This window comes from Echinops telfairi, unplaced genomic scaffold, assembly GCF_000313985.2.
Source record: "Echinops telfairi isolate 266 unplaced genomic scaffold, ASM31398v2 ScPeMD7_7439;HRSCAF=8477, whole genome shotgun sequence".
In the NCBI taxonomy this organism is placed as follows: Eukaryota; Metazoa; Chordata; class Mammalia; order Afrosoricida; family Tenrecidae; genus Echinops; species Echinops telfairi.
In genome coordinates, this window is record NW_022111339.1 from 2,021,636 (window position 1) to 2,036,984 (window position 15,349).

Sequence of the window (15,349 nt, forward strand, 5' to 3'; positions counted from 1 at the left end):
GACATTGTATTAGGGAAATCTGCTGCACAACTCCTAGAGTTTTGAAAAGCAAGGATGTTATTTTGTGGACGAGGGTGCACCTGACCCTAGCAATGATATTTTCAATCACCTCATCTGCATATGAAAGTTGGATACTGAATAAGGAAGGCTGAAGAAGAATTAATGCATTTGAATTGCGGTGCTGGATTGCTAAAAGGACAAACCAATCTGTCTTGGAAAAATTATGGTCAGCATGCTCCTTAGAGGCCAGAGTAGTGAGACCTTGTCTTACATAATTTGCACATGTCACAAGGAGAGAACAGCCCCTGGAGAAGGATATCATGCTTTGTAAATTGAGGGGCCATGAAAAAAGGGAAGACCCTCAGGGAAACGGATTGAGACATTGATGGCAACAATGGGCTCTAGCACAAGAACAATTGTGAGGATGGTGCAGCACCAGGCAGTGGTTCATTTCTGTTGTGGCTAGGGTCTTTATGGATCGGAACTGACTTGATGGCATCCAACAACAACAATGACAAGATTTTCTTTATTGATAGATATGTTTATTTATAATATGACTGTTTTCTCTTTGTCCGATCTGTTTCCCGCCCCCCCACACACACACCTGCTTTCTAGGTTATTTAAGCATTTATTGACTATATTTTGTTATTTTACTTCTTATCTATTAGGTTTTTTGTTATTATTCTAGTGGTTATATTCTAGAAATCAAATATATATATATTTTCCTAATTTGAGGCAACCTAAAACTATAGAATTCTTACCACTTCTAGGATTTAGAATAGGAGCTCTGGTGGTGGAATGGGTTGCTAATAGTTGGGTTGCTAAGCTCAAGGTGAGCAGTGCAAACCATCTGTCATCCCTCTAGAGAAAGGTGAGGCTGTCTGCCCCCTTCAAGATTTATAATCTGTCCTTCTGGGGAACCCTTGCAAATATTCACAACTGCTCTGCTCTGGGGCTTTCTTCTCTCTAGCATGTGGTCTCAGAACCCTGGACATCTTATCTTGCCATACCCTCAGCTCCTTGTCCTCAACTCAGGGCCTGCTAGACTGTGCCCAGGTTACCCCTCATTGCACACGGTATGGTAGTGTCCAGATACAGTAAGCTGAGGCACTAGTGGCACTAGTCGGACTTAGCACATTTCCCCCTGTCTTCCAGGGACCATTGTCTTTCATTGTCTGATGTGCAAGCTTGACAATGTCAATCACATACATTTTCTCTGGTTAATCATTCTTGTTGTTTTGAGTAAGAGGATAGGTCACGTTCATTTATGCCATTTTTGACAGAAGCAAAAGTTAATGTGCTACGTTTAAAAAATTGCATTTGACTGTGGGACCCCTTTTCCTGGTGCCTGCCTCGGGAATTTCTGCATTAAAGCATTCATCCACAGAAGTGGAAGAATCTGAAAGATAGTAGGCACTCAATAATGTTGAGCTAAGAAATGGAATTTACCCATTAAAACTCAAATGCCTTTGAGACATAAAACCCTTTAAATCATTAACATCCAGTAGCACTGATTAATTGATCTGATGATTGGTTTAAGTTTAATTCTTTATCTGACAGAGGAAAGATAAAAACTGGAACAAATAAAATTATAGAGTTTGAAGATGTTGTTGGGAAGATAGGATAGAGGTCCAGGCCGATGCTTGAGCTTCTTTCTTCCTTTTACAGATGAGTCAAATCTTATAGGATGAAGTGACTTGCTTAAGGTCAAGTGGTGTCCCTGGGTGATCTAAAAGGTCACCCATTGGGCTGCTAACTGCCAATTAGGCATTTGAAGTTCACCCCATGACACCTAGGAAGAAAGGCCTGGCTTACTTCTAAAATCCAGCCACTGGAAATCCTTTGGAGCATACATATGGTCCCCATGAGTCAGAATCTTGGCAACAGATCTTTTCTAAGGTCATGTAGGTCATATACCGGAAGAGCTGAAATTAGAACTTTATTGTGAATTAGATAACACAAATCCCCATGGACGTCTCATATAGGATGGTTGGACTTGGTGATGGGGGGCGGCGGTGGTGGTGACTGAGTGAGGGAGTGGAGTCTGGAGATGCTTCTGGATGCACAGTCAGTGAACTGGCTTTCTACTGGTCCTGAGACATGAGCACACAGGCCAGCTAGGAGGGAGTCCAAAAGAGTCAGCCTGTAGGCTGCTGGAGAACAAGAATCCTGCTCTGTATAGAAAATGGAAACAGATAACTTATATGGAAAAAAATTTTAAGTTATTGCCAATAAATAAAAGTACTTCTGGCTATGCCCTCCTTTCTTATTTTGGATCTCCTCACACGCTGGTCCCCCAAGGTAATCCACAGGCTTGCTATCTTGTTTCAGGTACTATGAGTTTATTAGGCAGGCTTTGGGTGCTCATTTCTAACTCATCAAATTCCTGAGACTCTGTTTCAGGCATCTTCCCATTTGCCCACTGCCTCTGTCTAAACAAAAGCTACCATTCTTGCATCCCTGCCCTTAGAACACTGCTGGTCCTGGCTACAGAGGGCTGGAAGTGCCAAAGCCAAATAAAAATTTGCCTTCAATCCAGTGAGAAATCTGAATGAGGACTTGAGCATGCGCTGATTTCAGCAGCAGTTTAATTGTCATCCTAAAGGAATAAGAGGTACTTTTTCTTCATCATAGTACATCATGTCTTAAGAAGAACTGTGAGATGATGGTATTTTTCATTCTGGAGATGAAATATCTTTTGATCCAGGAGAGAATTGACAAATGCTAATTTAAAGATTCTGGTTTGTCATGGAGCTACAGAGCCCGACTGCCCAAGGGGTCCTGGGTTGGGGGTGGTGGACAGTGTTCTTGTAAGTCCAGCAGTAGTGAATCTGGTTTGGTGACCACTCTGTAACATGCCCAATGCACGCATGTCCAAAACATTTTAGAGGACCAGTGTTGGCCAGCGGCATCAGGGAGCTGAAGAACTATATTAACAAGTGATGCCCTTAGATGATAGACTACCTGCATCATGCCCTGTTTTCCTCATATCATACACACCCGAGGCCTCTCAATTTGTAATAGTCATTGTCAGAACTGATGCATCCTGGGCACTTGATATGAGATAAGCATTGTTTTTATGTACTTTTCTTGTATGTCTTCATTTTAAAAAAAACACCAGTCCACTGCTATTGAGTCCATGCTAGCTCATGGTGACAATTTCTAGGGTTTCTGATGGTGTAAATCTTTATAGGAGGAGACCTTGGAGTGGCTGGTGGGTTTGAAATTCTGACCTTTTAGTTAGCAGTTCAATGCTTACAAGCCAGCACCACCAGGGACCCTCATGACCGCCTGAGTCCTTCGCTATTACCTGATTGTGGAGCCCTCGTAGCACAGTGGGCTATGTGTTGGGTTGCTTACTGCAAGGTCAGTGGGTTGAGCCTACCAGTCTTTCTGCAGGAGGAAGGCAAGGCTTCCTGTTCCTGTAAAGATTTATAATGTGAGAAATCTGAAAGGTTCCCCACAGGGTCACTATGGGTCATAATTCATTGGATGGCAATGGGTTGGGATTTTGGACATGTAACTACCAAGGAAGCACTAGTAGGCTCATTTTACTAAAGAGTAGATTGAAGTAGAGAATGACTAAGTCTTTTGCTCAGACCAGACAGTGATGAGCCAGGAGTCTTCCCACGTTAGAATCCAGGGCCCAGAAGGCCGTCTTGGCCTGATGCTGGACCTCCCTTCAGTCAAATGGTGGAGGTGTGGAGCCACATTTAAGTTGATTTAAAGGAGAAAGGGAAGAAGAAAGGGTGGTGGGGAGATGCAAGAGAAGAAGACTTGTTATATTCTGTGTTGTGGAATATCAGAGCACAATGCTTACCCACTAGACTGAGAGGCTGGGCTTTATTTTTAGAAATAGAGTTAGTCTGAGCATAGGTATCATCCAACTTCTCTGTTCCTGGCAGAGTCTGTAAATCTGCTTTCATTAGTTTGAAGAGTCTTGAAGAGAATTCTAGGAGGACAAAACAAGACAACAACATGAAGAAACTTATTTGACTGGTTTTCTTTTCTTTTTGTTGAATTTCTCCTCATGGAGAGACATAAATTCAAATTGCTTTAGCACTCAATTTAAAATTTAAGTAGAAACCCTAACATACTACTATGTCCAAGGTCTATAGACAGTAGTTAAGCACTGATTAGTAACCTAAACATTGGCAGTTCAAATCTACCACAGGTTCCTTGGAGAAACAGGTCTTGCAATCTGCTCCCCAAAGGTCACAGACTAGGATGCCCTATGGAACAGCTCGAGCTGGAACATGGGGTGGGGGTGGGGGGTTGCTGTGAGTAGAATCGGCTCTATGGCAACTATCACCATCACCAGTACTGCTGGACCCAAGGCAGAGTTCTCAAATATTATAATAAGCATTTAAATATTATTTTTTTCCAGAACAGTTTTAGATTTGCAGAGAAATTACAAAGATAATATGGGGAGTTCTCTTGCACTCCATACTCAGCCTCCTTGGATATTAACATCATGCATTAGCTAATTTATTACAAAAATGGTATATTATTATTAACAAAAAGTCTTACTTCCTTCAAAGTGCCTTCACTTTCACATGTTTCTTTTCTGTCCCAAGATCCTGTCCAGGAAACAAAACCTTGTTTAGTCATTATGTGTCTTGTGCTCTTCTTGGCTATGAGCTTCTCAGACTTGTCTTAGTTTTGATGGCCTTGACAACTTTGAGTAGCCATGATGGCCGAGTGGGTTACTAGTTTGACTGTTAACTGCAAGGTCAACAGTTCAAACCCACCTGCCGCTCCTTAGGATAAAGATGAGGCTTTTTACTCCTCTAAAGAGTTACGGTCTCAGAAAAACCACAGGGAGAGTTCTACCCTGTCCTGTAAGGTTGCTATGAGTTGGCATCAACTCAATGATGATGACTTTTATTTTGATGTGTACTGTCCAGTGTTTATAGAATACCTCTCACTCGGGTTGTTCTGATGAGTTTCTCTTAATTACACCAGTAATCAACTAGTCAGAACTAGTTAGAAGTTTGGGGTGGGGGTGGGGGACAAACATACAAATAAAGTGTCATTTTCATCACATCATATCAAGGCTGCCTAGCAACAACATACTTATCACAGATAGTGTTGACACTGGCTGTGGTAATGTTTCTCCACTGTAAAATTACTCCCCACATTTACCAGAGTCTACTGTTGGGAAGGAAGTCACAATGGGCAATCCATGCTTAAGGAATGGGAGTTACGCTCCACTTCCTTGAGTATCTATATAAATTATCTGGACTTTTTGTGCATGGAAGATTTTGTCTGCCCCATATATTCATTTGATCAGAATTTTTAAGAGGTAGAGAATTAAGCAGACAATGGTGCAAACTAAATGCAATGAATACTTACAAAGCAAACCGAAAAGTTGAACTCTTAACTTCAAGAAGTTTACTCTAAACAGGAATAACAGAAATTCACTCATCAAGTGGCTTAATAAATTGCCTTCAATCAAATTTCAATTGGGAAAAATATGGAACACAAACGCTGGTCACTATAATTGTCATAATTAGCTGAGCCATTACTATGAATGAGCACAGTACTAGTAGTTGGTAGATGCTATGATTTTTCATGCTAGGTCATGTAATCTTCATTTGCAGAGGAGAAACCCAGGGCCAGAGAGGTTGAATGGCTTGTTCATCATCACGCAGCTAACAAACAGATCTCAAGGCCAAGTTTGTCTGGTTCCATCATCCTTGTTCGTAGCTTCTAAATGCACAGAGCAGTACCTTCTTAGATTCCCAGTGGAATTTGTCATCTGCAGATCCACAACAGAAAGAAACTTGGATCAGCAGCTTAGCTGGGGGAACTTGGCATGGACTGATAAAGTAGAGGCTCATACTTCATAATTTCAAAATAAAATACTGCTACTTGGCTTTTGGAGCCTTACCTCCATGACCTTGAGACCAAAAATACTACCACTGCTGACCGCTCAGAAAAGGGCAACCTTGGGAGGTCCTGAATAGAGTGAGAGAAAAGGGTGGAACAAAGCTCAAATTTATCAAAAAGGCCAAGCTTACTAGTTGGATAGAGACTGGGGGAACCCCTGCCACTATGGCCCTTAGTCACCCTTCTGGCTTGGAAGTGAGTTCAGTTCCCGTGGCTCAGGGTTCAGCCCAGATAGCAGATAGGTCCATACAGAGAACCAGAACATTCGTGAGGTACTCACACCTTCTAATGAGCAACTATCGAGGTCAAAAGGGTAGCATTTGTCCAATGACAAAACAGGGAGAGCAGGAAGCTTCAGGAAAGAAGGTGGAATGGAAACCGGAGACAAGAGAGGAAGTGGGACGAGTGATGTGACATGGTGGGGATGGCAACCGATGAAGTAAGATGTGAATGAATTGTTGATTGGAATCTGATTTGCTCTGAAAATCTTCACCCAATTCACAATGAAAAGCTAAAAAAAAAAAAAAAAAAGGAAGAAAGAAAGGAAAAATCAAGATGAAATATGTATATCTGTATATTAGATATAAAAGCATTTGCACATCACAAGTGGAATCATCAGGATCACTACAAGGACATTGTATTTCATGAACCGCAGAGAGCCCGAGATGAGAACATACCAGTAGCCGTGAAAATGGCACAGGCAAAGGAGACCTTTGGCTCTGTTGTACAAAAGGTGGCCATAGTCAGAGTTTATTCCATCACAATGATTCCTATCTGTCTGGCCACCAATCCATTCGTCTGTCCGTCCATCCATCCTATATATACATATACCATTCATTTATGAAAATAGATAAAGATTATGTATCTAAACCATCTTTACATATGCCATTACTTATGTCTATCAGGTAGGGAAGGAAGAGGAGACATTGACCCCTAGTTCAACTTTCCTTATTTCTTTGCCACAAAATCATTTAGGGAGTAGAGAGACAATAACGAGAGGGCAAAGACACTTAATCAGAGATTTTACAAACCACTAAATCAAAAGAGACTGTGAAATTCCCGCCCGGGGAAGCTCACAGCGAGCTTAAGTGGATTAGTCTACTGTACAGGAATCTGCGGACGCGGACGGCATGTGATTTTGCTGGGGCTTACTCAGCAGCCACATCATGGTTTTGCATCTCGCAAGCATATGGGCAGGTGCCCTTCCGCAAACCAGCCAGAAAGAGCAGCGCCTGGCGCGCCGCTCTCCCCGCACCGCTGTCTGATTTCGGGCGTGCCAGAGGCTGGCATTTACAGAGAGTTTGTGTGCGGGGGAACGTGCTGGAAATGAAAAGGCGACCAGGCTAATCAACTCGTAATGTCTACTTTTGAGAGCCAGGTTCTTGATGGCTAACTCGCATGGGCTGGACTTTGGACTTTGGCATGAATTCTTGGAGACAGAGGGAGGAAGTCCGCCTTCAGACCACATGGTTGCCCCTTCCCCAGGCCTCTGCAGAGCAAAGGGTTACCCATGGGGGCTCAGAAGAGCCCTTTTTGCTGTGATTCTCTTACAGGTGCCAGGGGCACCAGCATCAGCCCGCAGGATTCAACTCACAAACCACAGAGCTCGCTGGTTTCCCAAAACCCACAGGGACACACTGAGAAGGCTGGCGCTCCAGGGAGCTGAATGAACCAACTATGACTCACCAGAGTTAACAGTTGACATTAGCAGTCTATAATAAATAATTAATACAGCCCTAAGCGCTATAAAGTCAGTGACATGGTATCTCTCCCTTGGCTCTAAATGGAACTCCAGATAACCTACTTTGAACGGTAATGTGTTCACAGTATGTGGGAATTAACCGCTCAATATAATAAGTACTATTGAATTTCCCATCTCCATGCAGTTGAAGGGCAACTGCCACCCCAAACACAGTCATAACAGTAACTCAGGGATGAAAAAAAACAACAACAACCCTCTTTTATGGCAACCTTAAAATGTTATGGGTTAAAATCATCTTTAAGGGTTTAAAAAATAGCAATTAAATCTTACCATTTCTGTTTTCAAGACTGCAGCTGAAAAAACGAGGGTCTAAGAGCCATACTGTGCTAGCCTTGCAGAATCTCATTAATTCAGTCTGGCTCTTCAGATCAGCCGCTACATCCTTGTATTGTCACTCATCCCCTGGCCTTTTCAGGATTTCCATAGCCTAACTAGCAGTATCTCCATGGAAACCAAGCAGTCCTGCTTTGCACAGCCCGGAACTTTTTGTTCCTGACAAAGCTTGACAAATCACATGCAACATGGAGAGTTTAACACAGCGAACTAAATCCTGACCCTCACTTAGAAATGATAAACCCAAGGATCCCAGCTTTATTATAAATGATTTCCTTACAAGATACTTAACCAAGCCAGGGAAATGCTGAACCAGACAAGTTTCGAGAACAAGGTACTGGGGTGGGGGTGGAGGGGGATGCTGCCCAGAGAGGAAGCAAATAAATACATGGATAAGGAATCCCATACTGGTTCATCTGGTTCTATTTTGCCAATCTCATTTTGTGTCTGTTTAATCATAACCTCGGTTGAAAGCAGCGCAGGAGAGAGCGTGGGAGGGGATGCTGTTCCCAGAAGGGCCTTCCTTTCGCACGAGGAGGAGTAACACACGCGGAGTCCTCCTCTTCCTTTCCCTTGGTGGGCTCAGCTTGGGAATCCAACAGGTCTCTGTCCTGCTGGCCCCTCCTGGTGTGGCGAGTTTGCAGTTCTGAGGGGACGAGGTGTGGATGATTCTGGAATGTGGACTGTTCTTCCTGGGAAGAGAAGTTGAATTCCCTCGGGACAACAAGAGGACGTGGTGAAGCAGAGGAGAGCGTTCTTGGGGGCCTTTGACTCCTCAAAGCCCCAGTTGCCCATCCCCTGTACCCAGCAACCCTCATTATTCCTGCCCTCCCTCCCTGGCCTCCTGTAGGGGAGATGGGACCAAAGTGCCCCCCCCTCCTCCATAGGGCGCTGTCTTCGGAAGCAGGATCAAGCTGAGAAGAAGGGCAGTAGGAAGCTGAGCAGGACTCCATGGTGTCCAGGCACAAGTTCCTCCTCTATGGAGTCGGTGTCAGAGGCTTACCTGGGGCAGAATCAAGACACACACTTTTCCTCCGACTTATCCAGGTTTGAGTGTGAGGCAGCAATGCATTCTCAGGTAGGAAGGGCTCTTCTGTCTAATGGTTGCTTTCCTACCAGGAATGAGCTTCCTAGGTATAGACGGGAATAAATACACAGAATAGGGGGGTAGGGTGGGGGTGGGGGTGGGGGGTGTTAGGATGACATTATCCCCCAGTCGGCTGTCTCCCTTTCGCCATCTCTGCAGTGTCAGCTCAGTAATGGTGACAGGAAAGCACACAGGGGTAGGACAGGGGCCATGGCTTCAATTTCATTCTGTGTCCTTGGCCACACTTGGCATCACACTAGGAATGGATGTCTCTGAGGGTCCCAGGAGGTCTTCCTCCTTGGCTCTCCTTGCTTTTGAGACTTACAGTGTTTTAGAAATGTCATGCTACTCAGAGCTTTGGGGATGGTTGGTCTTGACTAATCAGACAGAACTAGATGGACCTGCATGTTGTCAGCTGTGTCCGTACTCTCATTACGCAGGGTCTTGCATGCTTAGAACAATGGCCATCCTGGACACATTGTACATGAATGACAAATATTTACTGATGAACCGAACTGGTTCTTTTAAGATCCCACAGTTCTCTATGATTGATCGAAGCAAGAAACCCTATCTCGTTTCAAACATCAGTGAATTTTATGGCACACTTTGCCTTTGAAAGCCAAGAATGATGACAACAACAATAGTAGTAGGAGCAGCAGCAGCTAGCTGCTATTGAGTTCTTACTCAGTAATACCAGATGGTCTCCCAATTGCCTCATATGTAAAAACCCATTTGATCCTCATAACTATCATATAGGAAATTAATGCTTTTACTATCCTTTGATTATTAACCTAATTTTATCAATGAGAATCCAGAGAGCACGCTTAACTAATTTCCTCAAGTTCACGGGGTAGTTATCTGTAGTACTGAGGTTTGAATCTAGGCAGACTCTGGAATCTACACGCTATTATTTGCTGTCTTTCATTATATTATGAATGCTGAGTGTCTTGAACCAGACTATTCAGCTAATTACAATCGCTAACAATTAGTTAACACCAAAAAACAAAGTCAAACCTACTGTCATTGAGTCAATGCAAGTCATAGCCACACGGTAGGACAGAGTCGCCCCCAAAGGCTTGGAGGCAAATCTTGTGGGAAACAAAGCATCACAGTTCCCTCCTGCGGAGCAGGCTGGTACATTCAAACTGATGGGATGTTGATTAGCAGCAGATTGTGTAATCACTGTGATATCAAGGCTCCTCCCACCATTAGTTTTTACTATATCCCAGGTGCCACTCTAACTTTACACGTATCATCTCAACATGACAACCATCTGGGGAGGGCTATACTATGAGGCAAGCTCTATTATTAGCATCACTTTATGGATGAGGAAACTGAGGCACAGAGAGGTAACGTTAATCCACTCAAAGCCATGTAACCAGCAAGTGACAAAACCAAGATTCAAACACAAGGATGCTCTAGAAACTTCTCTTAGCTGGACCCTTCCCCTTTTCTCTGGTCTTTCCAAGCAAGACAGCGAATACTTTTCCATGAACCCATTATTTCATGCAAATGTTTGCTTTCTGAGTACACCCACCAGCAGAACAAGACAGGACGGGCATAACTGGCATTTCCTCCTTCTAAGACAACTTTTCCATGTTGTGTAGAGATGCCAGACACAAGTTGAGGACTAGTGGCTGCCCATTCCCCTGATCCTGGGAGGTCACGCCTGAGGAGACTCGGTCTCCTGTCTACTCTCAGGGAGCCAAGGCTCAGAAGGGCGTACACAGGGTGTCAACAGTCTGGGCGCAGACTCTGAGATGAGGCGGTGATCACGTGCATCCCGTTGCTATGGGTAGTGGCTGTAGAGTGGGTTCTGACTCCCAGAAACCCCATGTACTGAAACCCTGCCCGGCCCTGCGCTACCCACACGGTGATGATGCCTGCCTGAGCCCATGGTTGCAGCCATCCTCGTCTCAATCCATTTCATTGAGGGGTTTCTTCTTGTTTGGCCGGCCCTCCACCAAACACGCTGTCTTTCTCCATGGCCTGCTCCCTCCTGGTCACGTACCCAAAGTGCGTGAGACAAAACCTCCTCCTCCTCGCTTCTAAGGGGCATTCTTGTTGTACTTCTTCTGAGATAGACTTGTTCTTTTTCCAGCAGTCCATGGTATACTCGGTATGCTCTGGCAACATTGTTAAGCAAATCCATCGTTTCTTCAATCTTCCTTACTCGTTGTCTAGCTGCTGCAGGCTTACAGGCCAGTTGAAACGATCATGGCTTGAGTGAGGTGCACCTTTTCCCTCACAGTAAAATCTTGGCTTCTCGACTTTTTAACGAGGTCTTTTTCAGCCAGTGGATTTACTCAGTGCAATCATTGTTACATGCCTTAGCTGCTTCACCCATGGGTGGTGATTGTGGACCCAAGTAAAATGAAATCGTCGACATTTGCCATCTTTTCTTTCTTTATCACGGCAGTGCTTGCTAGGCTAGTTGTGAAAAGGTTTGTTTCAGGCTATAGGGGAATCCTTTCTTTTGATATTCATCAGCAAGTGCTCTTTACTTTCAGCAAGCAAGGTTTGTGTTATAAGTCTTTCTCCAAATTCATCTTCATGTAAATTTATTTTATATATGAATATATATATTCATGTATATATTATATAAAATATATGATATACAAATCATATATTTTATATGAATCTATAAAAATATACTGTCAGGTAAATTGATTCAGCATACAAATATAATAAGTGCAGTGAATGGATAAATCCTGACACATACCTTTCCTGATTTTAAGCTACACAATATCCTCTTATTCTATTGAGATCCCTGCCTGTTGGCCTATGTACAAGTTCTCCAGAAGCATAATTAAGTGCTCTGGAATTCCCATTCTTTATAATATCATTCAGTTGAATGCCTTTGTATTGGAAAAAGATACAAATAAATATCTTTCTGGTGCTCTGTATTTTCAATCAAGATCTAGATGATATCAGCAATGGTATTTCTTGTCTGACTGTACTTGTCTGAATTTAGTTTGAATTTCTGGCTGTTCCCTGTCCATGTACTCCTGCAATTCTTTTTAAATTGTCATCAAAGAAATTTTACCTGCTTAATTGTATTATTTGTATCATTTGATAATTTCCTTATTCTGTCCAATCATCTTTCTTTGGAATGGGCACAAATATGGATCTCGTCCAGATGGTTGGGTAGCCGTCTTCCAAATTTCCTGGTTCTTCCAGTGTTGAATCCATCTGTTGAAACAGCCCAACTGATTCTGTCCCTTCCTGAGGTCTTGTTTTCCTCCAATGCCTTCAGTGTAGCTTAGACTTATTCCCTTAATATTGCTGGTTCTTTCCCACCCTGGAATAGTTAAATGTTGACCCATTCTTTTAGTGACTCTGTGTATTCCTTCTACTTCTTTTAAATGCTTTCTGTGTTATTTGATATTTTGCCCATAGAATCCACCAATTTTGAAACTTGAAGCTTGAATTTAAAAAATTATTTAAACTTAAGAAATGCTGGGTGCATTTTTCCCTTTTGGTTTTCTAATGCTAGGTCTTTGTACATTTCATTCTAATCCTATACTTTGTGCCTTCTTGAGCTCTCCTTTGAAATTTTCTATTCAGCTCTTTTGCTTCAATCATTTCTCTCAGTTCACACTATTGATTCTATATTTAAGAGTAAGTTTTAGAGTCTCTTATGACTCCTTGTTGATCTTTTTTTGTCTTTCCTGTCTTTTCAGTGATCTTTTGCTTTCTTTATGTAGGGCATCCTTGATATCACCCCCAATTGATCTGGTCTTCTATCATTAATGCTTAATGAAGCAAAGCTATCCTTGAGGTGTTCTTTATATTCAGGTGCGGTATACTCAAGGTCATATTTGGCTCTTGTGAGCTTGTTCTAATTGTGTTCAATTTCAACTTGATGCTGCATATGGGCAGTTTCAATGGTCTGCTCTGCAGGCAGCCATGCCCTTATGCTGGTGGATGATATTGTACCTCTCCATTGTGTCTTTCCACAGATGTGGTTGATTTGTTTTCTGTGTATCCCATTAGGGAAGGTCCTCATGTATAGTGACCATTTGTGTGGTTGGAAAAAGGCATTTATAATGAATAGGTTATTGCTCTTGCAAAATTCCATTATGTCATCTGTGGTGTCTTTTCTATCACCAAAGCTTTATTTCCCAACTTCTGAGCATTCCTTGTTTCCAGCTTTCTCATTGCAGTCACCACTAATTATCTATGCATTTTGACTGCATGCTTGAATGGTTTCCCCTTGTAGAAGTTGATAAAAGTCTTCAATTTCTTCATCGTTGGCATTAGTGGTTGGTGCATGCATTTGAGTTATACTACTATTAACTGGTCTCCCTTGCAGGGGTATGGATAGCATACTATCACTGACAGCATTGTACTTCAGAATAGATCTTGAAATACTCCATTTGACAATGAATGTGACATTATGCCTCTTCACTTTGTCCCTCCTCACATAATGGACCATATGGCTGTCTGATTCAAATCGCCAAAAGCCCATTTCAGATTACAAATGCCTAGGATATGGGTCTTCAAGCATTCCATATCAATTTTGACAACTAATGTTTAGAAACTTAAATTTAGACCAACCAGCTGTGTTCTGCCTTTGTGGGCACGTGCATGTCTACTCCTCTTTTGAGGATGAGCGGGTGTTGAAATATATATAAAACCTGTTCTCTGAAGTGCAGGAAAAGCTCAGAATTCTTGCACCTTGTCTTTTATTTATTGTTTGTCTTCTGAGGTCCTAACTTCTTCTGGGCTTCCCAGAAAATGACATTTCCTCTTTGTTCACATTCCCCTTTGGACCACTGCTTTTACCCTTAAGAAATCCAGGCAGACTCCCTGGAGCGTAAGCGCTGAGTTTGTGATTTCCCATATTCAGTTTTCACAAGTCTAGGCTCTCTGCACCCTGAGCCATAGGGTTTTCATTGGTTATTTTCATGAGTAGATTGTTAGGCCATTCTTTTTAGTCTGCCTTAGTCTGGACACTGGAAGCTATGCTGAAACCTGCTTATTTTCACAGCACTATGTGACCATCTGTTGACAGATGAGTAATAGCTGCCCTGAGGTATGCTGGCTGGGACTCAAACCCACATAAATGGGGGGTGAAACTTCTACCCATGAATCACCCACCATAAGACCTCATCTAGTCTAGTATGCATAGCCATGGTGTCAAAGGCTCAGCCATGGTGGTTTTTAGCAGAAGAGGGGGGCAGTTTTTAGCAGAAGAGGGGGGCAGTCCCGGTGCATGAGTATGGAGGAGAGAGGACTTGGTGTGCATATCCTGGTGTGGGAAGGTTTAAAGTTGGTGGTCTAAGGGAGAAGAAAGACAGTAAGCACAGCACTCAAAACAAAAATGATCAGCAACAGACAACTGGCAAAGTGAAACTGAGACCTTCAGGCAGCACCTAGAAATAGTCCTAGAAGTATTGACCCAATGGATAAGACCCTTTTCTCACACCCATCCTTAACAACCTTCTGCAAAGAGGGAAATGTTCCATTGCTATGCTAACCAATGAAGTAGCCACTAGCTACATGTGCCCACTAGGCACCCGAAAGGTGGCTTGTGTAAACCAGGTATTGAATTTTAAATTTTATTTCAGGGGTTTTACATTCCCATAAATAGCCACACATGGCTGGCAGTGTTGGGAAACAATAATTGGGCAACAGTTGGCAGAGGAAGGAGCCATGGCCAGTGTGTATATAAAATACTACAGATGAGAACCCAGTGCCTGGGGCAACTTCAGGATTGCCCTTCCAACTGCCTGTCACAGCACAGAATAACACTCCCATCATCTCTAGTCTCTTTTTTGTGGGCCTCCAGGGGAGATATGCCCATTTTACTTTCTGAATTCTATACTTGGGAATTAAATATAGAGGAGGTCCTTAAAACCCCTGAGTGGTGCAAAGGGTTGACATAGTTGGGTGCTAATGCTCAACTGATTCAAGTGTCAGTTTGAGTCTTCCCAGAGGCACCTCAGTAAAAAGGCCTGGCAATCAACTCGATCAATGAGAAATCACTACTCCGGTTGATGTGAAATCAGCCACCGAAAACCCAAGAGAACACAGTAAGTGGACTCGACAGCTTCTGGTCATGGAGCTCCTTTGGGGATTGAGCTATTGCCTGATACATGTCAGCCTCCACTGCAGTCTTCTTTCTTTCTTTCTTTCTCTTTTTAAAATCACTTTATTGGGGGCTCGTACAATTCTTATCACAATCCATCCATCCATCCATTGTGTCAAGCACATTTGTACATTTATTGCCATCATCATTCGCAAAACATTTGCTTTCTACTTGAGCCCTT

The 15,349-nt window shown here is 42.9% G+C and overlaps 1 long non-coding RNA gene across 1 annotated transcript; it reads right to left on the bottom strand.

Annotated features, from left to right (window-relative positions):
* Window positions 1–3,824: 3,824 nt before the first annotated feature.
* LOC123522656 lies at window positions 3,825–8,134 on the bottom strand. The gene is made up of 4 exons (XR_006680889.1): window positions 7,925–8,134; window positions 6,570–6,707; window positions 4,531–4,580; window positions 3,825–3,952 (listed from the first exon to the last, which is right to left on the bottom strand). It is a non-coding gene; the product is annotated as an uncharacterized LOC123522656 (long non-coding RNA).
* Between the last annotated feature and the right edge of the window lie 7,215 nt (window positions 8,135–15,349).